Source organism: Arachis ipaensis, chromosome B9 (genome assembly GCF_059453495.1).
Source record: "Arachis ipaensis isolate K30076 ecotype BB chromosome B9, ASM5945349v1, whole genome shotgun sequence".
Taxonomy (NCBI): domain Eukaryota; kingdom Viridiplantae; phylum Streptophyta; class Magnoliopsida; order Fabales; family Fabaceae; genus Arachis; species Arachis ipaensis.
Genome location: NC_142444.1, coordinates 103,330,957 through 103,349,608, shown reverse-complemented (window position 1 = coordinate 103,349,608; position 18,652 = coordinate 103,330,957). Strand labels below are relative to the sequence as shown.

Genomic DNA, 18,652 nt, shown 5'->3' with positions numbered 1-18,652 from the left:
GTTGCCATCATTCCTTCCATCCGGTTTAATTGATCTTGAAATTGTTGGTTAGGATTAGGTTGGGTATGTTGATTATTTTGGCCATGATATGATGATTGGGGGTAAGTGTTTTGTGTGGCTTGGTATGATCTTTGGTTGGAGTTTTGGTATGTGGAATTGTTTTGTTGGTTGTGGTTGTAAGGTTTGTGGTTTTGTGGTTGGGTTTGTTGGTTTCCCCACCCAAAGTTTGGGTGGTTTCTCCAGCCTGGGTTGTAAGTGTTGGAGTGTGGATCATATGATTGCCTTTGTTGGTTTCCCACATAGTTAACCTCATCCCAATCACCTCCTTCAATGCCTACTTCCTCTTGATCTTGTGTGTGTATTGCAGCCACTTGCTTTGTTTCTAATTGCCTGGTAAGCTCTGCTAGTTGCTTGGCAAACACCTTGTTTTGGGCTAGAATTGTATCAACATGGTTCAGCTCCATGACTCCCTTAGTGTTGTGCCTTTCTGATGCATAATAGTATTCATTTTCAGCCACTGTCTCGATCACTTCAATGGCTTCTTCCACAGTCTTTTTCTTGTTCAATGAACCTCCTGATGAATGGTCTACAGCCTTCCTTGATTCATAAGAGAGCCCATCATAGAAGATGTGCAATTGCACCCAATCATAGAACATGTTTGGTGGGCATTTCCTTGTCAAGTCCTTGAATCTCTCCCATGCCTCGTAGAGAGTTTCACCATCTTGTTGTCTAAAAGTCTGGACCTCAGATCGAAGCCTATTGACCTTTTGTGGAGGGTAGAAACGTGCCAGAAACTTGCCTTCCACCTCATCCCATGTGGTTAGACTCCCCCTTGGGAATGATTCCAGCCACTTAGCTGCCTTGTCCCTAAGTGAAAATGGGAACAAGAGCAGTTTATAGGCATCTTCCTGGACTCCATTGGACTTCACAGTGTCACAAATTCTCAGGAATTTTGTGAGATGTTGGTTTGGGTCTTCATTAGCACTTCCTCCAAAGGAACAATGATTTTCCACCAATGATATTAGCTGTGGCTTGAGCTCAAAATTGTTGGCCTGAATGGGTGGTTTCTGGATGCTACTACCACAATTCCCAGAGGTTGGGTTTATGTATGAACTAAGAACCCTCCTCTCAGGAATGGCATTGTTTCCATCAGCTCTCTCATGGTTGTGAACTTCTCTATCCATGTTGAGATCTAGAGCTTCCTCAAAATTGTCCTCAGATTCTCCTTCAGATTCCTCTTCTCCCACTACTCTCTTCCCTCTTGCTTCCCTTCTAAGTCTATGAAGGGTCCTTTCCGGTTCGGTATATGGAGGAGTTGATGTCTCTCCTCTCCTACCTGTCATACAAGAACACAGCTCAAACACAAACAAGTAAAATACTCTTGGTTAATGGAAGAGTATGGTTAGCTCAGTTGAGGAATTAATTCAAACAGTTAGTGAGTCAGTGAGTTAGTTGCATGAATTTAAAGGCATAAAGAAGGAAAGCATGTAACCAAGTGCAGAATTCAACAAGTATTTAGAACAGAATTAACAAAGCAAGAGAAAATTGCTCAATCTAGTTAGCTTCCAATTTGAGAATTGTCAATCGAAAACCAATCCCCGGCAACGGCGCCATAAACTTGATGCACATAAACTAGTTATGCTACGATTTAGGAAATTGCACGATCGGCAAAATTCCTTCCGGCAAGTGCACCGGTTATCGTCAAGTAAAAACTCACAATAGAGTGAGGTCGAATCCCACAAGGATTGGTTGAGTGAGCAATTCGGATTAGAAGTGTGTTCTAGTTGAGCGGAATCAAGATTGAGATGAGAATTTGCAGAATGTAAAGTTGGCGGGAAAAGTAAATGACAAGAAAATTAAATGGCTGAATCTTAAATTGCATGAATTAAAGAGCAGAATGTAAATTGCTGAAATTAAAAGGGAATGGGGGTGATGGCAAGAATTGAATTGCAGAATGTAAAGAGAAAGTGGAAATCAGAAATGGGGAATTCATTGGGTTTAGGAGATATTGAAATCTCCGAATCAAAACATGTATATCTCTTCCTCAACCAATGCATTCATTGAATTTTGCTTGGCAATCTTATATGATTGGATCCCAATTCCTTGGCTCACCAATGCTCTCTAAAAACAAACAAATTCCCAATCCCTTGGTTTAAATGTTCATAAGAAGAGATGATGCTTGATCACTGATTATACCACACAATTTCATGAACCACAATTTGGTAGGATTACATGTCACAATATCCATCCAAACCCCAATCCAATCCATTGTGAGAAAGCTTCTCTAGCATGAATCCTTCATTCCTTTCCCAAGGCTCCGAAGGATTCCAAGTATGAGTAGTTTCTTTCCCAAGACAACTACTCAATGGAATTAGATCGAGAAGCTTTCTAACAAAATTCAAGAGAAAAGATTGAAGAAGAAGATAAACTATTATTGATTCATTGAATTACAATAGAGCTCCCTAACCCAATGAAAGGGGGTTTAGTGAATCATAGCTCTGAATTCAATTACAAAGAAAAAGAAACTAGCTAAAAGTGAAAGTTGAAAAAAATCCCCTCTAACTTAACTTCTATCCTATTTATACACTTTCTATATTGAGCTTCAGTTGTGCTTCTTGGGCTTTGAGGCCTCTCCTTGCTTTCCTTTTGCCTTGGGTTTATGATCCATAATCTTGATGAGGTTGTTGATCCAGATCCTGTAACATTTATTGAGCCAACTTAGTGATAATCAAATAATGACACATGACTCAATAAATTGAGATTTCAAACTCATCAATCCTTCAGGCCCAATCCCATAAACCATGATATTCAATTGGGTTTCATACCAAAGTAAGTTTAAGTTAATAATTGTGCTCAAAGACTAACTTAAATCACAATATTTTTGGCCCAGAAACCCTTTTCAAGAGTGGCGTTTAAGTTGTAGTTTAAGCTTAAACTGCAACTTAAACGCCAGACACTTCCAGTGAGGCCATTTGTAGAAGCACGTTTAAGCTTCAGTTTAAGGTTAAACTGAAGCTTAAACGTGGAAATGGAAGAATGGTAGCCCTGGAGAGTAATGTAGTCGAACACGTTTAACCTCCAGTTTAAGGTTAAACTGGAGGTTAAACGTGGAAAAGGAATGAGGCATCCTGGAGGTCGAACACGTTTAACCTCCAGTTTGAGGTCAAACTGGAGGTTAAACGTGGAAAAGGGTGGAGGCATACTGGAGGTCGAACACGTTTAACCTCCAGTTTGAGGTCAAACTGGAGGTTAAACGTGGAAGCTTAGAATGGTGGCCCTGGAGGTGTCGAACACGTTTAACCTCCAGTTTGGGGTCAAACTGGAGGTTAAACGTGGAGGTGGAGAGAGCAACCCTGGAGTAGAAAAACTATCGAACACGTTTAAGCTCCAGTTTGAGTCAAACTCGAGCTTAAACGTGGAATGGCCCCTGGTACTCTTCCTGGTTCTGGCGTTTAACCTCTAGTTTGAGGTCAAACTGGAGGTTAAACGTGGAACTCCTCCCTGGGTGGCATACTCATTCTGGCGTTTAACCTCCAGTTTGAGGTCAAACTGGAGGTTAAACGTGGAATGCTCCTTAAGTGAGGCTTTTCATTCTGGCGTTTAACCTCCAGTTTGAGGTCAAACTGGAGGTTAAACTTCAATCCCAGCATTTCTTATCCTTCATGATTTTGGCGTTTAAGCTCCAGTTTAGGCTTAAACTGGAACTTAAACTCCACATGTGATATACAAGCTTCCTTTATTGATTTTGTTGCTTCCTTGCTTAGCCTCTTCTTCCCTGAAATCATCCAAACAATTGCATCAAAGTCTTGCAAAATTTCATGAGAAATCTTTCATTCATAGCATTTAAGTAATATAACTAAAACTCATGGAATTTGCATCAAAATCATATTGTTTGGATGGTTCATTACGTTGTTCTTCATTTAACCATTTTTGGTTACTTTAAGCTCAAGAAAATGCATAAAACAACTAAAACTAACAGAAAAATGCTAGTGAAACTAGCCTATGATGCCTTGGCATCACAACACCAAACTTAATACTTGCTTGTCCCTAAGCAAGTTCTGAGTTAATTGAGAAGAAAGTATGAAACAGAAAGCAATTACATTGGCTATATTAGCAAGCATTTGAAGTTCATCAGAAGGGTTTTATGCAGAAAGTTGCAGCATCACTTTTTCATACTTATCAGGTAGGATTATCACTTTTTCATTGCATCCATCAAAAATTGCTATGGCCTCTTGTTATTCTTATGTCTTTGGCACTTTTCTCTTCTTTGTTTTTCTTTTCTTTTTCTTAGAGCTTCTTTTGCTCCTTGTTTGCTTAGTGTCATGTGTTGCACAAGCCTTTGGCATTTTCTTTTTCTTATCAGTGCACTACACATATCCACCTTAGGCATTTTAGTTCACATTTCTTCTTGAGACATTGGTGCCCAGCACCTCTTTGTGTGACTAAATGTTTTGTATTTAGGTTGCTCTTGATAGTGGACTTTTGGTTGATAATCCCGGGTTAGTTAACCCAAGTTACCAAGTGTTGAAACACTCCTCAGAACCTATTCATCCAAGCATATCCTTAATACATAAACACCACAGGCATTTGTCTCAGAAGTTCAAACCATTGGTGCCTAGCTTATTTTCTCAATTTTTTTTTTTTTTTTTTGCTTTTTGGTTGCCTTTTTCCGTGGCTTTTTCTTTTCCTTTTTCTTTCTTTTTCATGGCCAAAGACATTTATTCATCAAGATCCATAGACAATTTTTACTTCTACATAAAAAATGATAATTCTACACTCTAATTTTAGTGATGTGACTAAACAATCAAGCATGCATACCACCACTTAATTCTACTTGATTTGTCACTAATTTAGCCAAGTTACTTTTGTTCACACTTTTCTTTTATTTTTGGAAACAGAACAAGCATGGCACGCACTTGTTTAAGAAGGTGAAGTTATATCCAAACATCTAGGCATTCACTTTATTCAAAGCACTTAACAAACACACATACTAAAAAAAAGACTCATAAAAAGACTCCACCTAACACTTAAATGACTTATGATGAAAACACGTTCATAAAGACAATTCACCAATTATCATTTGATTATTAAGGAACGAGACCACCTCTTATTTATTGCTTGGTTCTTCTTAATTCTTGGGATCCTGCTTCTTCTTGCTTCCTGCCTCTTTTTGACCACTTGTGCTTCCTTTGTCTTTTCTTATGAGCTTTTTCCAGAATCCAGCCTTTTTCATCGTTTCTTCCACTCCTTTTTCAAGGATCATTGCCTTGTTTATTTCTCCTTCTTTCCTCCCTTTGAAATACTCATCATAAGCTGGGAATGCTGGGTCCATCTTGTGTAGATGTTCCCCTATGTAGTTAAGCTTGATTTGCGAACTGATGTTGTAGTCAGCTTGGACTGAGTATCTTGCATTCTGTAAAGTGGTGGCTTCCTTGATTGCCAAGACATTGGCATCTTGGTGTTGGCATATGTGGCTGAAGGATTCCTGTAAGTGTAGATTTTGTTCCCTTTGCAGATCAAAGAATCTTGATTCAAAGTTCCTTTGCATATCCATCATTTTTAGATGAAAGTCTTCTTGTCTTTCCTGAGACCTCGTGTATTGCTGAGACATTCCTTCCATGATTTCTTGCATTCTGCTCATATCCATGGGGTCTCTGGGAATACGTTGTCTTCTTTCAGGAGTTGCTTGCTCTTCTTGCTCTTCTTCTCTGTCTTCTCCTTCTTGTCTTTCTTGTTCTGCTTCTTGCTCGGCTTCCACTTGTTGCCCTTCTTCATTTCTTCTTCTTGTATGTCTTGGAGGAGTTGGGCCAAGAGTCATTCTGTGTGCAGTTATGGCCAGCCCAGGATATAGCCAATTAGGTCTTTCATCCTCAAGTGGTACTTGGGCATCGATGCATAGTCTAATGATGGTGCTAGGGAAATGAAGCCAGGATTCAGGGTCACTTTTCTCACTAAACTCTTGTATCTGTTCAGCAATGAGTTTATGAACTTTGATCTCTCCTCCAACCATAATGCAATGTAGCAAGATGGCTCTTTTAGGGACTATTTCTGAAGAGTTTGCAGTGGGTAGGATGGATCTCCTAACTATTGCATACCACCCTTTAGCTTCAGGTGTTAGGTCTCCTCTTCTCAAGACTCTTGGAGCCCCTCTTGTTTTTCTCACCCATTCAGCTCTGATGGCACAAAGGTCTTCAGCAATAGTTGTATAGTCAGGTTCTCCTCTCATCCTTTCGTCATAACTTGCTTGGCTGAAATGTATGTTTTTCAGGCCAAGAGTTTTCATGATTGCTTTGGGACTGAAGTCAACCTCCACCCCTCTCACATAGCTTTTGTATGTGGGGTTCTTGGTTTGATCCTCCCTTACTGCATTTGCATAAAACTCCTTCACCAAGTTGATGTTGATTCTAGTGATTGGCTTAGTTAGGAGCTCCCACTTCCTCTTTTTGATCTTTTCCCAAACACCTGGGAACTCATCCTTCTCAAGTTCAAAGGGGACCTCAGCTAGTACCGTTTTAGGTCTCATCCATTCGGCTTGAATCTCATGGAACACTGATCTGTATCTCCATGCATCGAATCCCCTGTTTTCCTCCATTGGCTGCTTGTCTTTTCTTCTTTTGTGGCTAGATGAAGCTGCCATTTTGGTAAGTGACAACTAAAGTTGACAAGGTGAAGCAAGAAGTGTTGTTGGAGGTGTGGTGAGATTGTTTTCGGCAAGAGATGGTTATGCTATGATGAAGGAAAAAGTGTATGAAGGAGGATTGATGGTGTGGGACTCGTTCCCCAAGTGGTTCTTTATAGTGCCCATGAGTGAAAAATGAACGGCTAGGGTGGTTTGTGAAGGGTGGCTTGATGGTAAATATATGAATTGTGGATAAGGACGATTGGCTTTTCATTTTCTTGGAAGTATTCTGGATGCATTAGGTTGTACATGTAGCTTTCTTTTCTTGCAGAACTTCCTTTTCCCATGTGTTAGTTTCAAAGATTTATGAATTTTCTTTTTGACCAAGCACGTACCTCCCTTTGTCTTTTTTCCTCCATTTTTGTCTTTTCTTTTGTACCTGCACAAACAAACAAAATTGCTATCATTTTTCGGTCCATGTGAATTATGAATAGTATTTGCACATGTAAATCAATGCTTGTCTTTATGAGCTTATAGCCGTGACTTCTACATGTATGCACACTTATGATTTGGACACCAAACTTAGTTTTTGGTTAAGTCTCCTGATGACATGAAATCCATATTGGTTGTCCTTAATGAGTGTGCATATTTCTAATAAAGCATAGTCATCTTGGCTCTTTGATTCTAAACAAAGTGACTACCCTAAGTAATTGAAACTAAAGCATTAAAATATGTGAATGGTATACTTGTCATGAATTTTGAAATCCAGAGGAACTTCTTGCTTTTCATAAACTGTGTTCAAAAAGAACACCAAACTTAATGTTTGGTTGTGCACCTTGAATGAAAGATGGAATTCAATTTGAGTAAGATTTGGGAGTGCCATCAGGCACACCAAACTTAGAGACCAATTGTAATTTACATGCACGGTTTAGTGCACTTAATCAATAGTTGTCCTGAGGATTCAAGTTCATGCATAAGAAACCATACTTTATTAGATGTAAAGCAAAGCACTAAAGATTAAGGATACTAAAAACATGGGTTGCCTCCCATGAAGCGCTTCTTTAACGTCACTAGCTTGACGGTTGTCCCTTGTTAGGGTGGATTGTAGTGCTTGACGTCCTCTCCTCTCACTATGAAAACGTCCCCTCTTGATTCATTCATGACCTCTAAATGTTCCAAAGAAAGAACTTTCTTGATTGTGAACACTTGAGGGAGCTGAGAAGGAATGGTCTTGAGGCCAGGTGGGATTTGCAGATAATGACTTGAGATCACTTTATCTCCTGGAGAAAAACCTTCAGTGGGAATTTTCTTGTTTCTCCATCCTCTTGGCAATCTCCCTATCACTCTTCCCTTTCTCTTGAGGATTTCTTCATTGACCTTTATGTCAGGAGGATCCTTCTGATCTGTTTCCACTGATTCTTGTGGCTCTAACTCTTGCAACTCTTGTTTGCCTTCCAATGACTGTTTTAGAGTCTCAGCTGCTGGATTACTTTCCTCCAAACACGGATGGCTACTATCATCTTTAGGCTTTTCAGATTCTGGTTCAGGCTCAGATGCAGGTTTGAAGACTTTGAAAATGAGCTGTTCATCATGTATTCTCAGAATTAGTTCTCCTTGTTCTACATCTATGAGCGCTCTAGTAGTGGCTAGAAATGGTCTGCCCAGAATGATAGGGTGTAAATAGCTTTCCTCCATGTCCACAATGACAAAGTCTGTGGGGAAATAATAATCTCCTACTTTCACCAGCACATTTTCAACTACCCCTTCAGCTTGCTTCTGAGTTTTGTCAGCCAGTTGTATGATTACATCAGTGGATCTCACCTCGTTCAGTTGTAGCTTCTTCATAAGAGTTAGAGGCATCACATTTATGCTAGCTCCTAGATCACAGAATCCTCTGTCAATTTTTGTTTCCCCTATGATGCAAGGGATATGAAAACTTCCTGGGTCCGTTTTCTTAGAGAGTGTGTCCTTCTTGATGAGAGCACTGCATTCTTTGTTCATTGTTACCGTTTGTCCTCCCTTCAAAACTCTTTTCTTGCTTAACAATTCCTTTAAATACTTGATGTGTGTGGGCATTTGGTGAAGAATCTCAAGAAAGGGAATATTGACATGCAGAGAATTAAATGTCTCTAGAAACCTTGAATAGGTTTTCCTTTTTTCACCTCCTCCTAACCTCTCAGGAAATGGTGCTTTTGGTTGGTATACTTCCATCATGCCTTTTTGCAGATCCTTGGCTTGCTCAGTTCCACTTTCCTGCTTAACTTCTTCCACAACTTCTTTCAAGATTTCTGGTTCCTGCTGTGAGGACCTGATTCCTTCTTCTTCTGAGACTTCCTTCAATATGGTGATGGCCTTGCACTCTTCCCATCTTACTCTCTTTTGTTCCCCCTTAGGATTCTTTTCTGTGTCACTAGGGAACACTGCAGTTGATTTGGGTGCCTGTTGAGATAGCTCTCCTACTTGAGATTCCAACCTCTTGAGTTTTTCACCATGGTTTCTTAAGGTAGTTCTCACATCATCCCTGAAGCTCTTCAATTCAATTATGTCTTGGCTCATGGTTGCCATCATTCCTTCCATCCGGTTTAATTGATCTTGAAATTGTTGGTTAGGATTAGGTTGGGTATGTTGATTATTTTGGCCATGATATGATGATTGGGGGTAAGTGTTTTGTGTGGCTTGGTATGATCTTTGGTTGGAGTTTTGGTATGTGGAATTGTTTTGTTGGTTGTGGTTGTAAGGTTTGTGGTTTTGTGGTTGGGTTTGTTGGTTTCCCCACCCAAAGTTTGGGTGGTTTCTCCAGCCTGGGTTGTAAGTGTTGGAGTGTGGATCATATGATTGCCTTTGTTGGTTTCCCACATAGTTAACCTCATCCCAATCACCTCCTTCAATGCCTACTTCCTCTTGATCTTGTGTGTGTATTGCAGCCACTTGCTTTGTTTCTAATTGCCTGGTAAGCTCTGCTAGTTGCTTGGCAAACACCTTGTTTTGGGCTAGAATTGTATCAACATGGTTCAGCTCCATGACTCCCTTAGTGTTGTGCCTTTCTGATGCATAATAGTATTCATTTTCAGCCACTGTCTCGATCACTTCAATGGCTTCTTCCACAGTCTTTTTCTTGTTCAATGAACCTCCTGATGAATGGTCTACAGCCTTCCTTGATTCATAAGAGAGCCCATCATAGAAGATGTGCAATTGCACCCAATCATAGAACATGTTTGGTGGGCATTTCCTTGTCAAGTCCTTGAATCTCTCCCATGCCTCGTAGAGAGTTTCACCATCTTGTTGTCTAAAAGTCTGGACCTCAGATCGAAGCCTATTGACCTTTTGTGGAGGGTAGAAACGTGCCAGAAACTTGCCTTCCACCTCATCCCATGTGGTTAGACTCCCCCTTGGGAATGATTCCAGCCACTTAGCTGCCTTGTCCCTAAGTGAAAATGGGAACAAGAGCAGTTTATAGGCATCTTCCTGGACTCCATTGGACTTCACAGTGTCACAAATTCTCAGGAATTTTGTGAGATGTTGGTTTGGGTCTTCATTAGCACTTCCTCCAAAGGAACAATGATTTTCCACCAATGATATTAGCTGTGGCTTGAGCTCAAAATTGTTGGCCTGAATGGGTGGTTTCTGGATGCTACTACCACAATTCCCAGAGGTTGGGTTTATGTATGAACTAAGAACCCTCCTCTCAGGAATGGCATTGTTTCCATCAGCTCTCTCATGGTTGTGAACTTCTCTATCCATGTTGAGATCTAGAGCTTCCTCAAAATTGTCCTCAGATTCTCCTTCAGATTCCTCTTCTCCCACTACTCTCTTCCCTCTTGCTTCCCTTCTAAGTCTATGAAGGGTCCTTTCCGGTTCGGTATATGGAGGAGTTGATGTCTCTCCTCTCCTACCTGTCATACAAGAACACAGCTCAAACACAAACAAGTAAAATACTCTTGGTTAATGGAAGAGTATGGTTAGCTCAGTTGAGGAATTAATTCAAACAGTTAGTGAGTCAGTGAGTTAGTTGCATGAATTTAAAGGCATAAAGAAGGAAAGCATGTAACCAAGTGCAGAATTCAACAAGTATTTAGAACAGAATTAACAAAGCAAGAGAAAATTGCTCAATCTAGTTAGCTTCCAATTTGAGAATTGTCAATCGAAAACCAATCCCCGGCAACGGCGCCATAAACTTGATGCACATAAACTAGTTATGCTACGATTTAGGAAATTGCACGATCGGCAAAATTCCTTCCGGCAAGTGCACCGGTTATCGTCAAGTAAAAACTCACAATAGAGTGAGGTCGAATCCCACAAGGATTGGTTGAGTGAGCAATTCGGATTAGAAGTGTGTTCTAGTTGAGCGGAATCAAGATTGAGATGAGAATTTGCAGAATGTAAAGTTGGCGGGAAAAGTAAATGACAAGAAAATTAAATGGCTGAATCTTAAATTGCATGAATTAAAGAGCAGAATGTAAATTGCTGAAATTAAAAGGGAATGGGGGTGATGGCAAGAATTGAATTGCAGAATGTAAAGAGAAAGTGGAAATCAGAAATGGGGAATTCATTGGGTTTAGGAGATATTGAAATCTCCGAATCAAAACATGTATATCTCTTCCTCAACCAATGCATTCATTGAATTTTGCTTGGCAATCTTATATGATTGGATCCCAATTCCTTGGCTCACCAATGCTCTCTAAAAACAAACAAATTCCCAATCCCTTGGTTTAAATGTTCATAAGAAGAGATGATGCTTGATCACTGATTATACCACACAATTTCATGAACCACAATTTGGTAGGATTACATGTCACAATATCCATCCAAACCCCAATCCAATCCATTGTGAGAAAGCTTCTCTAGCATGAATCCTTCATTCCTTTCCCAAGGCTCCGAAGGATTCCAAGTATGAGTAGTTTCTTTCCCAAGACAACTACTCAATGGAATTAGATCGAGAAGCTTTCTAACAAAATTCAAGAGAAAAGATTGAAGAAGAAGATAAACTATTATTGATTCATTGAATTACAATAGAGCTCCCTAACCCAATGAAAGGGGGTTTAGTGAATCATAGCTCTGAATTCAATTACAAAGAAAAAGAAACTAGCTAAAAGTGAAAGTTGAAAAAAATCCCCTCTAACTTAACTTCTATCCTATTTATACACTTTCTATATTGAGCTTCAGTTGTGCTTCTTGGGCTTTGAGGCCTCTCCTTGCTTTCCTTTTGCCTTGGGTTTATGATCCATAATCTTGATGAGGTTGTTGATCCAGATCCTGTAACATTTATTGAGCCAACTTAGTGATAATCAAATAATGACACATGACTCAATAAATTGAGATTTCAAACTCATCAATCCTTCAGGCCCAATCCCATAAACCATGATATTCAATTGGGTTTCATACCAAAGTAAGTTTAAGTTAATAATTGTGCTCAAAGACTAACTTAAATCACAATATTTTTGGCCCAGAAACCCTTTTCAAGAGTGGCGTTTAAGTTGTAGTTTAAGCTTAAACTGCAACTTAAACGCCAGACACTTCCAGTGAGGCCATTTGTAGAAGCACGTTTAAGCTTCAGTTTAAGGTTAAACTGAAGCTTAAACGTGGAAATGGAAGAATGGTAGCCCTGGAGAGTAATGTAGTCGAACACGTTTAACCTCCAGTTTAAGGTTAAACTGGAGGTTAAACGTGGAAAAGGAATGAGGCATCCTGGAGGTCGAACACGTTTAACCTCCAGTTTGAGGTCAAACTGGAGGTTAAACGTGGAAAAGGGTGGAGGCATACTGGAGGTCGAACACGTTTAACCTCCAGTTTGAGGTCAAACTGGAGGTTAAACGTGGAAGCTTAGAATGGTGGCCCTGGAGGTGTCGAACACGTTTAACCTCCAGTTTGGGGTCAAACTGGAGGTTAAACGTGGAGGTGGAGAGAGCAACCCTGGAGTAGAAAAACTATCGAACACGTTTAAGCTCCAGTTTGAGTCAAACTCGAGCTTAAACGTGGAATGGCCCCTGGTACTCTTCCTGGTTCTGGCGTTTAACCTCCAGTTTGAGGTCAAACTGGAGGTTAAACGTGGAACTCCTCCCTGGGTGGCATACTCATTCTGGCGTTTAACCTCCAGTTTGAGGTCAAATTGGAGGTTAAACGTGGAATGCTCCTTAAGTGAGGCTTTTCATTCTGGCGTTTAACCTCCAGTTTGAGGTCAAACTGGAGGTTAAACTTCAATCCCAGCATTTCTTATCCTTCATGATTTTGGCGTTTAAGCTCCAGTTTAGGCTTAAACTGGAACTTAAACTCCACATGTGATATACAAGCTTCCTTTATTGATTTTGTTGCTTCCTTGCTTAGCCTCTTCTTCCCTGAAATCATCCAAACAATTGCATCAAAGTCTTGCAAAATTTCATAAGAAATCTTTCATTCATAGCATTTAAGTAATATAACTAAAACTCATGGAATTTGCATCAAAATCATATTGTTTGGATGGTTCATTACGTTGTTCTTCATTTAACCATTTTTGGTTACTTTAAGCTCAAGAAAATGCATAAAACAACTAAAACTAACAGAAAAATGCTAGTGAAACTAGCCTATGATGCCTTGGCATCATTGGGGGTGAGGAGCTCTGCTGTGTTTTGATGAATTAATGCAATTACTACTGTTTTCCATTCAATCACGCTTGCTTCCATTCTAAGATATTCACTCGTACTTCAACTTGTTGAATGTGATGATCTGTGACACTCATCACCATTCTCAACCTATGAACACATGCCTGACAACCACCTCCGTTCTACCTTAGACTGAGTGCTTATCTCTTAGCCTCCTGGTTCAGATCAGAGTCTTCGTGGTATAAGCTAGAATCAATTGGCAGCATTCTTGAGATCCAGAACGTCTAAACCTTGTCTGTGGTATTCTGAGTAGGATCTGGGATAGCATGACTGTGACGAGCTTCAAACTCACAAGTGCTGGGCGTAGTGACAGACGCAAAAGGATCAATGGATCCTATTCCAGCATGAGTGAGAATCGACAGATGATTAGCCGTGCGGTGACAGCGCATTTGGACCTTTCACTGAGAGGACGGATGGTAGCCATTGACAATGGTGATCCACCAACATACATCTTGCCATGGAAGGAACCTTGCGTGCAGGAAGAAGAAGACAGTAGGAAAGCAAAAATTCAGCAGACAGAGTATCTCCAAAACCTCAACCTGTTCTCCATTACTGCATAACAAGTATTTATTTCATGTTCTTTTACTTTTTACAATTAAATCTAAGAATTATTGATTTCCTGACTAAGAGTTGCAAGATAACCATAGCTTGCTTCAAGCCGACAATCTCCGTGGGATCGACCCTTACTCACGTAAGGTATTACTTGGACGATCCAGTGCACTTGCTGGTTAGTTGTGCGGAATTATAAAAGTGTGATTGTGATTTTGTGCACCAGTCGATCCCACGGAGATTGTCAGCTTGAAGCAAGCTATGGTCATCCTTGTAAATCTCAGTCAGGCAGATTCAAATGGTTATGAGGTTTTGATAATTAAAATATAAATAAAAATATAAAATAAGAAATACTTATGTAATTCATTGGTGGGATTTCAGATAAGCATATGGAGATGCTTGCTGCTTCTGAATCTCTATTTTTCTACTGTCTTCATTCAATCATTCATACTCCTTCCCATGGAAAGCTGTATGTTGGGGGATCACCGTTGTCAATGGCTACCGTCCGTCCTTTCAGTGAAAATGGTCCAAATGCGCTGTCACCGCACGGCTAATCATCTGTCGGTTCTCACTCATGTTAGAATAGGATCCATTAATCCGTTTGCGTCTGTCACTACGCCCAACACTCGCGTGTTTGAAGCTCGTCACAGTCATCCCATCCCAGATCCTACTCGGAATACCACAGATAAGGTTTAGACTTTCTGGATCTCAAGAATGCTGCCAATTGATTCTAGCTTATACCACGAAGAATCTTATCTCAAGGAATTGAAGGCTCTGTTGTCAGGAGAGACAATCAAACGCATGGACCAGGAATCCAAGAGATATGCATTCAAGCTTGTTTTCATGTAGAACGGAAGTGTTTGTCAAGCACGCGTTCATAAGTGAGAATGGTGATGAGTGTCACTTGATCATCACATTCTTCATGTTCTTGGGTGCGAATGAATATCTTAGAATAAGAATAAGCTTGAATTGAATAGAAAAATAATAGTACTTTGCATTAATTGATGAGGAATAGCAGAGCTCCACACCTTAATCTCTGGGATGTAGAAACTCCACCGTTGAAAATACATAAGTGAAAGGTCTAGGCATGGCCGTGAGGCCATCCTCCAAATGTGTACAATGATCTATGATAGCATATAACTGATCAAAGATGTAAAATAAATCACTAAAAGTAATTTTTATACTAAACTAGTAGCTAGGGTTACAGAAAATAAGTAACTAAGTGCAGATAGTGCAGAAATCCACTTGGTGTGTGCTTGGGCTGAGCATTGGAGCTTTCACGTGTAGAGACTCTTCTTGGAGTTAAACGCCAACTTTGGTGCCAGTTTGGGTGTTTAACTCCAGCTTTTATGCCAGTTCTGGCGTTTAACGCCAGAATAGGGTAGAAAGTGGGCGTTCAAAGGCTAGTTTGCGTTATCAAAACTCGGGAAAAGTATAGACTATTATATATTGCTGGAAAGCCCAGGATGTCTATTTTTCAACTCAATTGAGAGCTCGCCAATTGGATTTCTGTAGCTCCAGAAAATATATTTCGAGTGCAGGGAGGTCAGAATCCAACAACATCTGCAGTCCTTTTTCAGCCTTTGAATCAGATTTTTGCTTAGGTCCCTCAATTTCAGCCAGAAAATACCTGAAATCATAGAAAAACACACAAACTCATATTAAAGTCCAAAAATGTGAAATTTGCATAAATACTAATAAAAACATACTAAAAAGTAGCTAGATCCTACTAAAAACTACCTAAAAATAATGCCAAAAAGCGTAAAATTATCCGCTCATCAACTACCACAGGAGACCAACCAAGATGAACACCAACCAGTGAATGAGAAGTTCCCAGATGAACATCTTCTTCAAGTCCAACAAGTACCTTGGTTTGCTGATATCACAAACTACAAGGTTGGAAGGAAAATTCCCCAAGAGTTTACCAGGCAACAAGTGAGAAAGCTGCTATATGAAGCCAATAAATTTTTGTGGGATGATCCCTTCCTATTTAAGAGATGTCCAGATGGAATGATCAGAAGATGTGTTCCTGAAAATGAAATAAGAGGCATACTATGGCATTGTCATAATTCAGCTTATGGTGGACACTTTGGGCCAGAAAGAACAACTGCTAATGTTCTTCAAAGTGGATTTTATTGGCCAACTATATTCAAAGATGCTAGAGAATTTGTGCACCAATGCAATGAATGTCAAAGAGCTGGAGGGCTAACAAAGAGGAATGAAATGCCTCAAAACTTTATTTTGGAAGTAGAACTGTTTGATCTCTGGGGTATAGATTTCATGGGGCCCTTTTCTCCATCCTATTCCTTTAAATACATTCTGGTAATAGTGGAATATGTCTCCAAGTGGGTAGAAGCCATAGCAACAACTACCTGTGATGCACCAATAGTCCTTCAATTTCTTAAGAGACACATCTTCACCAGATATGGGGTGCCTAAAGGCCTCATTAGTGATGGTGGCAGCCACTTTTGTAATAAACACATGGAAAAGTTGCTCCACAAATAGGGTAATTCAAAAAGTGGCCACACCATACCACCCTCAAACCAATGGGCAGGCTGAATTAGCAAATAGGGAGCTAAAGAGAATCTTAGAGAAGACAGTTGGGATCTCTATAAAAGACTAGGCAAGAAAATTGGATGATGCTCTATGGGCATATGGAACAGCATTCAAAACTCCAATTGGAAAGTCACCCTTTCAGCTAATCTATGGCAAATCCTGTCACCTTCCTGTGGAGCTCGAACATAAAGCTTTCTGGGCCACTAAGCTCCTCAATCTTGACTCTCAAGCAGCATGAGAGAAAAAGCTATTACAACTCAATGAGTTGGATTAGTTTAGATTGGAAGCTTATGAGAATGCTAAGATATACAAGGAGAGAGCTAAAAGATGGCATGACAAGAAGATCACAAGAAAAGAATTTGAGCCAGGATAGCATGTGTTATTATACAACTCTAGGCTCAAGATTTTCCTGGGAAACTCAAGTCTAAATGGACTGGTCCTTATCGGGTGACCAAGGTTTCTCTATATGGAAGCCTTGACAAAGGACACATTCACAGCAAATGGTCACAGAGCTAAGCATTATCTGGGAGGATCTTCGAACAAGGAGGAGAGCATTCATGAACTGAGTTGAACAAGAATGGAAGATGTCAAGCTAATGACACTAAACAAGCGCGTGTTGGGAGGCAACCCAACCAGAGGTAGTTTTCTTTTCCTAGCTATTTCAATAAAATGGTTAAGTAGATTTATCTGTATTGCAAGAAGCTAAGTTTGGTGTTGCACACCAAAACAATTCAATGGTGAATGTAGGATGCTAAGTTTGGTGTTCCACCAAAAAAAAATTTTCATTAAGAACACATTTCAACCCTCTGCATAAAGGGTCATTGGCTCCAAACAATCTGGGAAACTACTTAACCATTGTTTGCTTTCTAATTTATAATTTGTTTTCTTAATAAAAGCACAAGGTTTCATGTATATGCTTAATCTTATGCATAACAGATAGTGGCAAGGAAATCAGTTTGGTGTTCACATGCCAAAATAAGTTTAAAAGCATACAACCAATCATGCATGCTAACCATTTTTCAAGTGCTTGGGGAACAAGCAACTTCCAATAACTTTGTAGGAATTCATCCAATCTCTTGGGAAAATTATACACCGTCATCCAAGGACACAAAGAAGAAGACAAAGCTATGGATAATGAGGATGAAGGGAGAGCTAGAAAACACCACCAAGAGGTTGTATTGTTACTTAATTCCCTCTGATTCAAAATGCTTTAAATTGGAAGTATAACTGTATCCCTGCTGAGTGGTATTAGTTTAGTTATAATTCAATCACATTCTGTTATCTATTTTTGTATTATCATTTTAGGCTGCTAGTTTAAAATGCCTAGATCAAGCCATCTTGCTTAAATTCATGTCTTGTTCCCCTCTGCATAAATAAAAGAAAATGTTGAAACAGAAAGTGAAATTGTCCAATTTGATAGGAGTGAGAATAAAGTTTAGTGGTGGTATGTGCTAGATTGTTAGTAAGCTCACTAATAAAGATGAAGGATAGAGTGTTCTTTTTAAGTATGAACTTAGGACTGTTTGTGAAATCTGGGTAAATAAAGATCCTTGGAAAAAGAAAAGAGTAAGAAGGAAAGAAAGAAAAGCCAAGAATTGGCAACAAAAATGAAAGAAAGAAATAATAAAGCTAAACTCCAATGGCTTGGACCTTAAGATATATGCCTGTGGTACTATTGTATTAGGATCTGCTTGGATAATTAGGTTCTGAGGAGTATTTTAAAACTTGGTAACTTGGATTAACTAATTCGGGATTATCAACCAAAAATCCACTATCAAGAGCAACCTAATTACAAGGCATTTAGTAACCCAAAGAGGTGTTGGGCATCAATGTTCTTAAGAAGAATTGTAAGCCAAGTGTCTGTGGTGTGTATATGTTGATTGAAAAACAAAGCTAAAAAAGGTGCTGCAACACATAACACTTAGCTGCAAATAAAAGTGTAAGCTTCTCAGCAAAAGAAAAACAGAAAAAAATCAAACACCAAGGATGGATGAATAATAAGGTTCACAGCAGCAACTTAGTTAGCACTTAAAGGGACATCTCAATCCTGAAAACTAATAAAAGTAGAGCTTCAATTACAGTCTACATGAAACCCCATGAACCTAGACTGAGTGCTTTCAAATTAGGACAAATATGCTTTTCTGTTTTCCTTCATTTTTCTCATGATCTACTGCTTCCTTGGGGACAACCAAGATTTAAGTTTGGTGTTGTGATGACAAGTCATTTTGTGCATGTTTTACTAGCAATTTTTACTTGTTTTCATTAAGTTTCATGCATTTCTTAGGCAATAAGT

The 18,652-nt window shown here is 39.5% G+C and overlaps 2 non-coding genes across 2 annotated transcripts; both read left to right on the top strand.

Moving 5' to 3' along the window:
- Positions 1–654: 654 nt before the first annotated feature.
- On the top strand, positions 655–758 carry LOC148545715 (small nucleolar RNA R71). The gene has a single exon (XR_015901914.1). It is a non-coding gene; the product is annotated as a small nucleolar RNA R71 (small nucleolar RNA).
- A 9,072-nt stretch (positions 759–9,830) lies between these two features.
- On the top strand, positions 9,831–9,934 carry LOC148545714 (small nucleolar RNA R71). The gene has a single exon (XR_015901913.1). It is a non-coding gene; the product is annotated as a small nucleolar RNA R71 (small nucleolar RNA).
- The last annotated feature ends 8,718 nt before the right edge of the window (positions 9,935–18,652 follow it).